Source organism: Phalaenopsis equestris, unplaced genomic scaffold (genome assembly GCF_001263595.1).
Source record: "Phalaenopsis equestris unplaced genomic scaffold, ASM126359v1 Scaffold233848, whole genome shotgun sequence".
Lineage (NCBI taxonomy): Eukaryota > Viridiplantae > Streptophyta > Magnoliopsida > Asparagales > Orchidaceae > Phalaenopsis > Phalaenopsis equestris.
In genome coordinates this window covers 234353-243548 of record NW_018251779.1, presented here as the reverse complement: position 1 = coordinate 243548, position 9196 = coordinate 234353, and positions in this window count along the sequence as shown.

The following is a 9196-nucleotide window of genomic DNA, read 5'->3' as shown; positions in this document are numbered from 1 at the left end:
CCTTCAAACTGACAAAAAGATGTGCTATCATTTCTAAGCTTCGAAGTTTTTGAAGGTGGGAAATATTTAGATAAAATTTTTTGTGATAAATATCCCCAAGTTCTGATAGATCAAGGTGCAAACGAGCTTAACCATATCTTAGCTTTATCCCTTAGTGAAAAACGAAAAGTTCTAAGTCTCACTACATCATTTGACAGTCCATCATATTTAAATGTAGCACACAATTCTAGAAAACTAGCAAGATATAGATTAGGATCTCCAGTTGGTGTTCCCCAAAACTGATTGTTTTGAACTATTTGGATAATAGTAGATTTAAGCTCAAATGAATTGGCAGCTACAACAAGGTTTTATATACTTAAATAAATCTCATCTGCTATAGGATTAACATAATATCTTAAAGGTCTCTGATGATTTTTATTTTCATTTCCAGCAATACTCAAATTACAAGCCATATTGCTAATATGGATTATCTCTTTTTGTTTTTTTTTATTTCTCTAAGTGTTCTTTCTAATTTAGAATCATAAGGTACTAAATTTTCAGATCTTACACTACACAACAGATACAAAAAATAATTTAAAATTAAGAAAACACACATAAATAAGAAAATATTAAAAATAAACTACAAACAATCTTTTTTAGAATAAAAATACTATAAATTATAAAATAACTTACTACTATTACTACTACTTTTGAGTGTATAAAGAACATTGACTAATCCAGAGTTTGGTCCCTAATTCCATGGTTAGGCTGGAGAATATTGGCTACCACTCAAGAGCTCCCACAAATCCTTCTCCTGAGGGCTGACAATCTCACATCAATTTCCAATCAACTGGACCAAATTGGGGATTTTAATCTGTCACCTTAAAATCTCTAATTCTCCTTCCAATAGAGTATATTTTCATATTTATTTGCACCTAATTCCATGGATAAAATACTCTCCCATGAAATCAAATATGATTCTCCCCATTTTGTAGAAATTATAGCCCTTTCAGAACATATGTTTCTCAACACATTTTAACATTTCATTGGTCAGATCAAAAAGTAAATGAAGATCGGAGTTTAAATCATCATAAATTGTTGACATTTAAACCCATATAAAATAAAATCAACTCTTCACAAAATCATATCTTAAAGTAAGGAGAAGGATAAAGAAGACTACTCAGAATTCATGAGAAGGATACGACAAAACACGAATTTCATTGATAAAAACAAGTTTACAAAATAAAATAAATAAAAGATACAACTTATCTCACAATCCTTCCCAAGAAAACTCCTAGAAGTTCTCTCCAAGCCTTTCTCTCTTTATGAGTGCTCTCAATTCTTTTGTGAGCATACCAGACATCCTATAAGACATTGTCAACACTTAAAAATTATGGAGTTGCCCATTGGAAGCAGTCAGTCGTCAGAATCAAAATCCTGTCGTCTGCTTCAGAAAGACATTTAATATATATATATATATATATATATATATATATAAGACAAGCTCAAGTCATTAAATATTTGGTGCTCATCACAAATAGGCTTGGAGTTCTTAAAAGATGTGAATCCCAAATCATATTATCTTCTAAATCCAATCAGTTGAGTTTAGACATCGAGCCTAGGTCACTACCAAGCCCTTAACAATCATAATGGGGGAAATTGGTGGTCGTTAAAATCTTGGTTTAAGTGACATATATTCTTATTAAAAGATCATACCATCATCAATTTTAGGCTTAAGATAAGTAAATTATCATCTTCCTAGCTTAAGCCCATCACTTTAGATTGATCTTAATTGACTTCGTAATTGACTTCGAAGTCATGATGATTAGAGAAATTATGATTTTGTAGATATTGTAAAAAGGTGGTAAGTGAGTTTCTAACTTTAACCCATTGCATTTCAATCATCCAATATATTTATTAAAGATAAAAGTTACCCATCCCCAATGGTTAACCTTAAATTCTGGTTAAGGCACCAAAGCCTAAAATTACTATCCTGCCCTTGGGGCTCCTCACCTTATAATTCTTCAAGAAAAATTCAAATGGCCTTGAAAATATTTGAGAATCTTATCCATGGATTAATTAAAATATCAAATAGGAAAGTACGATTTTTTAAAATTTGATTTGATTTAAATAATTATTTTAACTTATATAATAATTTTAATTCAAGAATAAGATTTTTCAGAATTAATTTATTTAATTAATTAGAAGAAGGAAGTTTTAATTTATGAGAAAATTATTGGAGGTTTACCTATGTCAAAAGAATACTTAGACAAAATTTTATGATTTTTTTAATAATAAATTTTATGATTTTTTTAATAATTTTATGATTTTTTTAATAATATTGTAATTATTTAAAGGTCATTTTTAATGATTATTTAAATACAAATAAGTTTTAATCTTCAAAAATCACTTTTAAAATTTTATTGAACCCTCATAAGTCTAAAAAACTTAGAAGAACAAATTTTATATTTTTATGATTTATATTTAATTTATTATAATTATTTTAGTGAGAAAATAAGGAAAATACATTTTAGGCCTTTAGAAATTTATTTTTAATTTAGAAAATTTGGGAAAAATATTTTAAGGGGTCCCAAAGGATTAGGGAATAATTGCACACATTTTGAACTATTTTTTTATATTTTTGAAAATTTTGTTTATTTTAATTATTTTTAATTCAATATATACTTTAAAAGTAAAATATTTTCACAAAAATAGCTTTTATTTTTATTAAATGCCCCTGATCATAAAGAACTCAGAAAACTACTTTTCATTATTTTTCTAAGCTTATTTAATATAATATAATTTAATTTGTGCTAAAATACCATTTTTACTTACAAAATTCACTTTAATTGCCAAATCAACTTAAATAAATTTGAAATTTTTTACAGTGAGTTAGCATGATTTTTAAGAATAATGTGGAATTGATTTTGTTAATTTTTATTTATATTTAATTTAAATAAATTAATACAAGGTAAAAATATTTAATTAATAATAAAAATATACAAAATTATTCAAATCATCACAATATTTTTTCATAAGCTCCTTTGACCACAAAAAACCTAACAAAATTGATCCCATAATTTTCTGAGGGATATTTTAATTTACATGATTAAATAAGGCCAAAGTACACTTAGGCATGAAAATTAGGGTTAGAAGCACGGAGGTGCTCACTGACTTTGAAAAAATCAGAGAAGATGCCCACTGTCATAAGGAACCAATCCTAAAAATTTTAAGCTATGGTGATTTGTATTTAATCATAATGAATTAAAATACCTCAGCCAGTATTTAATGAATTAAAAATCATATAATTTGTAAATAATTTTTTATTTTTAGTCCACATTACTCTCCTCCGTTCAGTAAACAATATAGTAATTTTCTTTTATTTTTATGATTTTTTTAGAGAAAGAAATGGATTTTTGAAGATCAAACATTTAAATAAATTCAAAAAAATCCATATTTTTCTACTTAAAAACACGCGACTCCAACTCAACCTACTGTGGCTCCCACCCTACTGTGGCTCCAAACCCCCACGCGGCGCTCCGCCATTTGACGTCGCCATCCACCTCAGCTACCACGTAGCCAACCTTTTCCCACCAAAGATTTGTCCGACTCGATCTCCTCCATTGATTAAATAAACACGCGATCAGATGGCTCCCCGTTATCATCCCCAAATGACCTAGCCCGAGAACCGTTCATGCTAAAACCTTAATATCTTCCTCTAGACTCAATCAAATTGCATGGGTTTTGTTTTTAAACCTTCATCTACTCAAAAAGAACATATTCATAAAGTTGATCAAGCATTAAATCAAGCCATTACACATGGAGAATCAAAATGAGCTTGATTTAGGGTTGAGATTCAATACCTCTATCTGAGAGGGGAGGCCTCAATCAGATGGTTGTGGTAGCTTCAACTGGGTCCAATGAACCTCCAGATGAAGTCTCAGGCCTTAGTGAATTGTCTAGCTATGTTTTTAACCAAGCTCGATTTCAGGTATGATCAAAGTCTATGCTAGGGGCTCACTGCGATGGGGCTTCTATGGGGAATCAGCTCCTCTTATTGTGGGGATGGTGTGTGCACAGTTAATTGAAGTTTGATGGAGTGTGGAAGTGTGGAGAAATTTGTCCTGATTCAAGCTGAAATTTTGAGCTCAGAATTGGGCTCTCACAGAGGGAACCAGATGGGGAAATGGTGGGCTTTTGCTGAGGAGTTTTTAGAGGAGCTTGAGGTGGCCACCAAGGGAAATTGATGGGTGCAATTAATAGCTTATGTGGAGGGTTGCAAAGTGTCAAAGGCCAATTGGAGTTAGTCAGCTTTGATGGGTGTAATTAGGTTTGAATCAAGGCATGGGTGCCCTTAGTTTTGGCTCCTTCAGTGACTAGGGTCGCTGGCCATGGTAGGGGAGGTGCTCAGGTGGCTCAAGAACCTCAGGGGAATCTATCACAACAATTAATTTTGGCTAGTGATGGGTTTTGGCAAAAATATCTTTGGATTAAGCAATTTAATCCCTTGATTTAGGGGACCTTTGGTCCATGGCTCACCTAAGGTGGGCTAAGTGTGTTTAGCCTGGTCACTAGGGTCCAGTTAGTGGTCGTGGTGTCCTTAATTTGGTCACCTTGGCATGGCTAATTTAATTTTGGTGCACGGGTTCAATTTGGGTCAAATTATCTTGAAGTTGGGTTTGGGTTAGTCAAGCCATGACATTGAGCCCAATTGATTGAGTAATTTGGTGTAGATGATTGTCATGAAGGGTTTAGAAAAGATTTTGAGTGATTTTGAATTGATTTGGAGGTTTAATTTGTGATTTGGAGGTTTTGAATTGATTTGGAGGTTTAATTTGAGGGATTTTGGGCATGTGATCAATTTAGGAATGTTGGATTAGACTTGAGTTTGGGTTGGGCTAAGTCCAAATTGATGGTTGAAAATGGTCTAGGGGAATGTCATGAAGAGTTCTCAACATCAATTGGGTGCCAATTTTGGGGTTTGTGTATTCAATTAGATGAATTTAGAGACATGGCCAAACTGGGGTAAAATTGAGACTTTGGATTTAGGTTGAAATTGGGTGAAATTGAAGCTTGATCAAGGTCAATTGAAGGTTCAATTTGATGTGTGAAAACGTTTCAAAGAGTTTATGATGCAAAATTGAGTCAATTGGAAAGATTTGAGGGTTCAATTGAGTGAGATTTTGGTCTTGGGTAAAATTGGGGCTTTTTGATTTGGGTTCAAATTGGACTCAAATGTGGGTCAATTGGAATTGGATTTGGTTTGAATTGAGTTTTATCATGATGAATTTGAATTTAGAATTGAAATTGGGGGGATTTGGGGTAAAATTGATGGACATTTAGGGTGAATTTGGGAAAATTGGGCTTTTAAGGGCAATTTGAGGCTTTTAATCAAAGTTGGTCAAATTGATCAAATTAGGTTCAATTGAAGGGTCCAAATTGGTTTTGGGGAGATTTGAAATGATTTTGAGAAAGTTTGGGCCACCAAAGCTAATTTTGTAATTTTAGAAATTTTGGGGTATTTTGGTAAAAATTGGAAATTTTGGGTGGTTTTGAGCAATTTGGGTAGTTTGAAATGATTTTTGAACAAATTTGGGTATTATGGGTGAAATTGAGAATTTTCGCCAAATTTAGGGTTTGGGGTGTTTAGGTAATTTTGGCAAATTTGTGGGGCAAAAGGCTAAGTTGGATATTTTAGTGAAAATGGGGTGCCAACCACCTTATATGAGCCATGGACGAATGAAATCCCCATTTAGGTCCTCTATGTACTTGTCTTAGCTAAACCCTAGCCTAGGGCTAGTGAGTATAGAGGACTATCTACATGAGTCTCCCAAAGATCAAGGGATCAAAGTCAAGAAATTTTTGGGTTTAGGATTATGAATGAAAGTGAGTGCAAGTGAGTGAACCAGCTCCAGGAAAACACCCATAAAGTTGCTCATCAGGGAAATTCTCATTTATGTTATCGTCATTGTTCTTTTCATTTCCATGTTCCAGTTTTGATAGATGATCATCAATTTAATTATTAGCTCTTTTCCAGTCCACTATCTTAAAATCAAATTCTTGTAAAAGTGGGACCCATTAGATTAATCTCGGTTGCACATCCTTCCTTGATATAAGATATTTAATAGTGGAATGATCAGTATGCACAATGCATTTAACTCCAAGTAAATATGATCTAAATTTATCAAAAACATATACTATTTCTAATAGCTCTTTTTCAGTTGTTGTGTAATTAATTTCAGTTTCATTAAGAGTTTTGCTAGCATAATATATAACTTTAAAAATCCTATCATATTTTTTTCCTAAACCAACTCCAATAGCGTAATCACTTACATCACACATTAATTCAAACAGTTTTTCCCGGTCAGATGAAATGATGATAGGTGCAGTAATTAATTTTTCTTTTAATAAATTGAAGGTGTTAAGACAATCATCATTAAAATCAAAATTAGTATCATTTTCTAGCTGATGACATAGAGGCTTAGCAATTCTAGAAAGTTTTTAATATACCTCCTATAAAATCCAGCATGTCCTAGAAAATTTCTTACTGCTGTTACAAAAGTTGGAGGTTGTAATTCAATAATAATTTGATTTTTTTCTTCATCCACTTCCATACCATTTTTGAAAAATTTATGTCCAAATATAATCCTTTATGTGACAATAAATTGACATTATTCCCAATTGAGAATTAAATTTGTTTCTTAATAGTGTTTTAAAACCTTTGCAAAATGATCTAAATATGAATCAAAAGATGTTCCAAAAACTGAGAAATCATCCTAAAAAACTTTAATTCCTTTCTCAATTATGTCATAGAAAATAGACATCATGCATCTTTGGAAAGTTGCAGATGCATTACATAAACCAAAATACATTCTTCTAAGAGCAAAAGTCCCATATGAAATTGTAAATGTAGACTTTACTTGGTCCTCTGAAGCAATAGGTACTTGATGGTAACCATAAAATCTATCCAAAATGCAAAAAATATTGGTGTCCAGCTAGCCTATCTAGCATTTGGTCCAAGAAAGGAAAAGGAAAGTGATTTTCCCTAGTATTGGTATTTAATTTTCTACAGTCAATATAAATTTGTCATCCAATGACTTGTTTTGGTGAAATTAATTCATTCTTTTCATTCAAGACTATAGCCCCTCCTCCTTTCTTAGGAACATATTGAATAGACTAACCCATGTACTATCAGATATAGGATAAATAATTCCTACATCTAACCACTTCAAAATTTCTTTTTTTTCTGCTTCTTTCATAATTGGATTTAATCTTCTTTGAGGATCTGCCTTAGGTTTATAGTTATCCTCCATTAAAATTTTGGGCATATAGATTGAAAGACTAATTCCTTTAATATCTGCTAATGCCCAACTGAAAGCTTTTTTATAATTTCTTAATATCTCAAAAAAATTTTCTTCCTGAACTTTAATTACTCTGAGGATATTATAATAGGTAAAGTTGATGAATTTCCTAAGAATGCATACTTTAAATGTGTAGGAAGTACTTTCATCTAAAGTTAATGAGGGTTTTCAATTGAAAGGATTTGAGATTTACTATTTTTCAGTAGTATTTAAAGTCTCAAAATTTTTCTAAACATAATTAGTATCCTCAACATTTATCTCTGATGATTTTTCTTCAAAATCACTTTCAAATGAAGTTTTAAACACTGAAAAATCATCCATAAAAACTTCAATTCCTTTTTCAATTAAATTACAAAAAATATCATCATACATCTTTGAAATATAGCAGGGGCATTACATAAACCAAAGGGCATTCATCTAAAAGCAAATGTACCATAAGGACTGGTAAAAGTTATTTTCTCTTGATCCTCAGAAGCTATTTGTATTTAGAGATAACCAGTATATCCATCCAGAAAATAAAAGTATTTATGCCCAGCTAGTCTATCCAGCATTTGATATAGAAAGGATAGTGGAAAATGATCTTTCCTAGTAGCGAGATTTAATTTTCTATAATCGATGCATATTCACCATCCTGTGACTTGTCTTGTTGGTATTAACTCATTATGCACATTCATAGTCACAGTCACTCCTCCTTTCTTAGGAACATAGTGAATCAAACTAACTCATGCACTATCTGAAATAGGGTAGATAATTTCAGCATCTAAACACTTTAAAATCACTTTCTTAACAACTTCTTTCATACCGAGATTTAATCTCCTTTGAGGATCAACTCTGGGTTTGCAGTTCTCTTCCATATGAATTCTATGCATACAAATTGAAGGATTGATTCATTTTGTATCAGCAATTGTCCATCCAAAGGCTTTCTTGTAACTCTTCAATGTTTTCATTAAACTCATTTATTCTTTTATAGTTAATTTTAAGAAAACTATAACACGTAATGTTGAGGAATAACTTAAAAAGGCATACTTCAAATTTTCAGGAAGTAACTTCAACTTAAGCTCAATAGGTTTTTCAATTGATGGACAAAAAGATGTGTTGACCTCACTTTTGGTTGAGGTCTAATTTCCTCCTTAGTAACCTAGGGTCTAGCTATAGTGCTTTCTTGTTGACTACTCCTAGAGGACTAGAAAAGGAAACCTCACAATTAAAAATTCTAAACTCTTCTTTGCTCAACTCTTCTTTGCTCTCCACATATTGGTTATAACCTCTAGCACTTAGTAGGTGGGGTCAATATGAGGGAGCTCAAGGAGAGTCCCCATAGGATGGTCAAGACTTAGGACTAACCCTGGGTGGTCTGTTCTTGGTTAGGCTAGCCTGCATACACTACACTTTCTCACGCACCCCAAACCCAAGGACCCCTTCATTTAGTCTCCTAACTCCTTTTGGAAAGCTCATATCGGTGGGCCCAAACCCTTAGCCTTTGGCTAAGAGGCTTAGAACTAGCATATTGAACATCCAAAGTGAGTCCTCATATGGTTATCATGACATGTTTATCATTACTTAGAAATGGCTTCATGGCTTACCTACCAACTCTAGCCTAAACTTTCATCAAAATTACCAAAATACCCCTACAACCCTAATTTTTGCCAAAATTGCCCAATTTACCCAAAATTTTCCAAAAATCATTTCAAAGTGCTACCCACTACCCAAATTGATCAAAATTCACCAAAATTGCCAAAATACCCCCAAAATTACCAAAATGCCCCTCATGACCCAAAAATTCCAAAATCATCTCAATTGTCCCCACAATCAATTTGAACTGCCCCTATAGACCCAATTTGGCCAAATTGACCCAC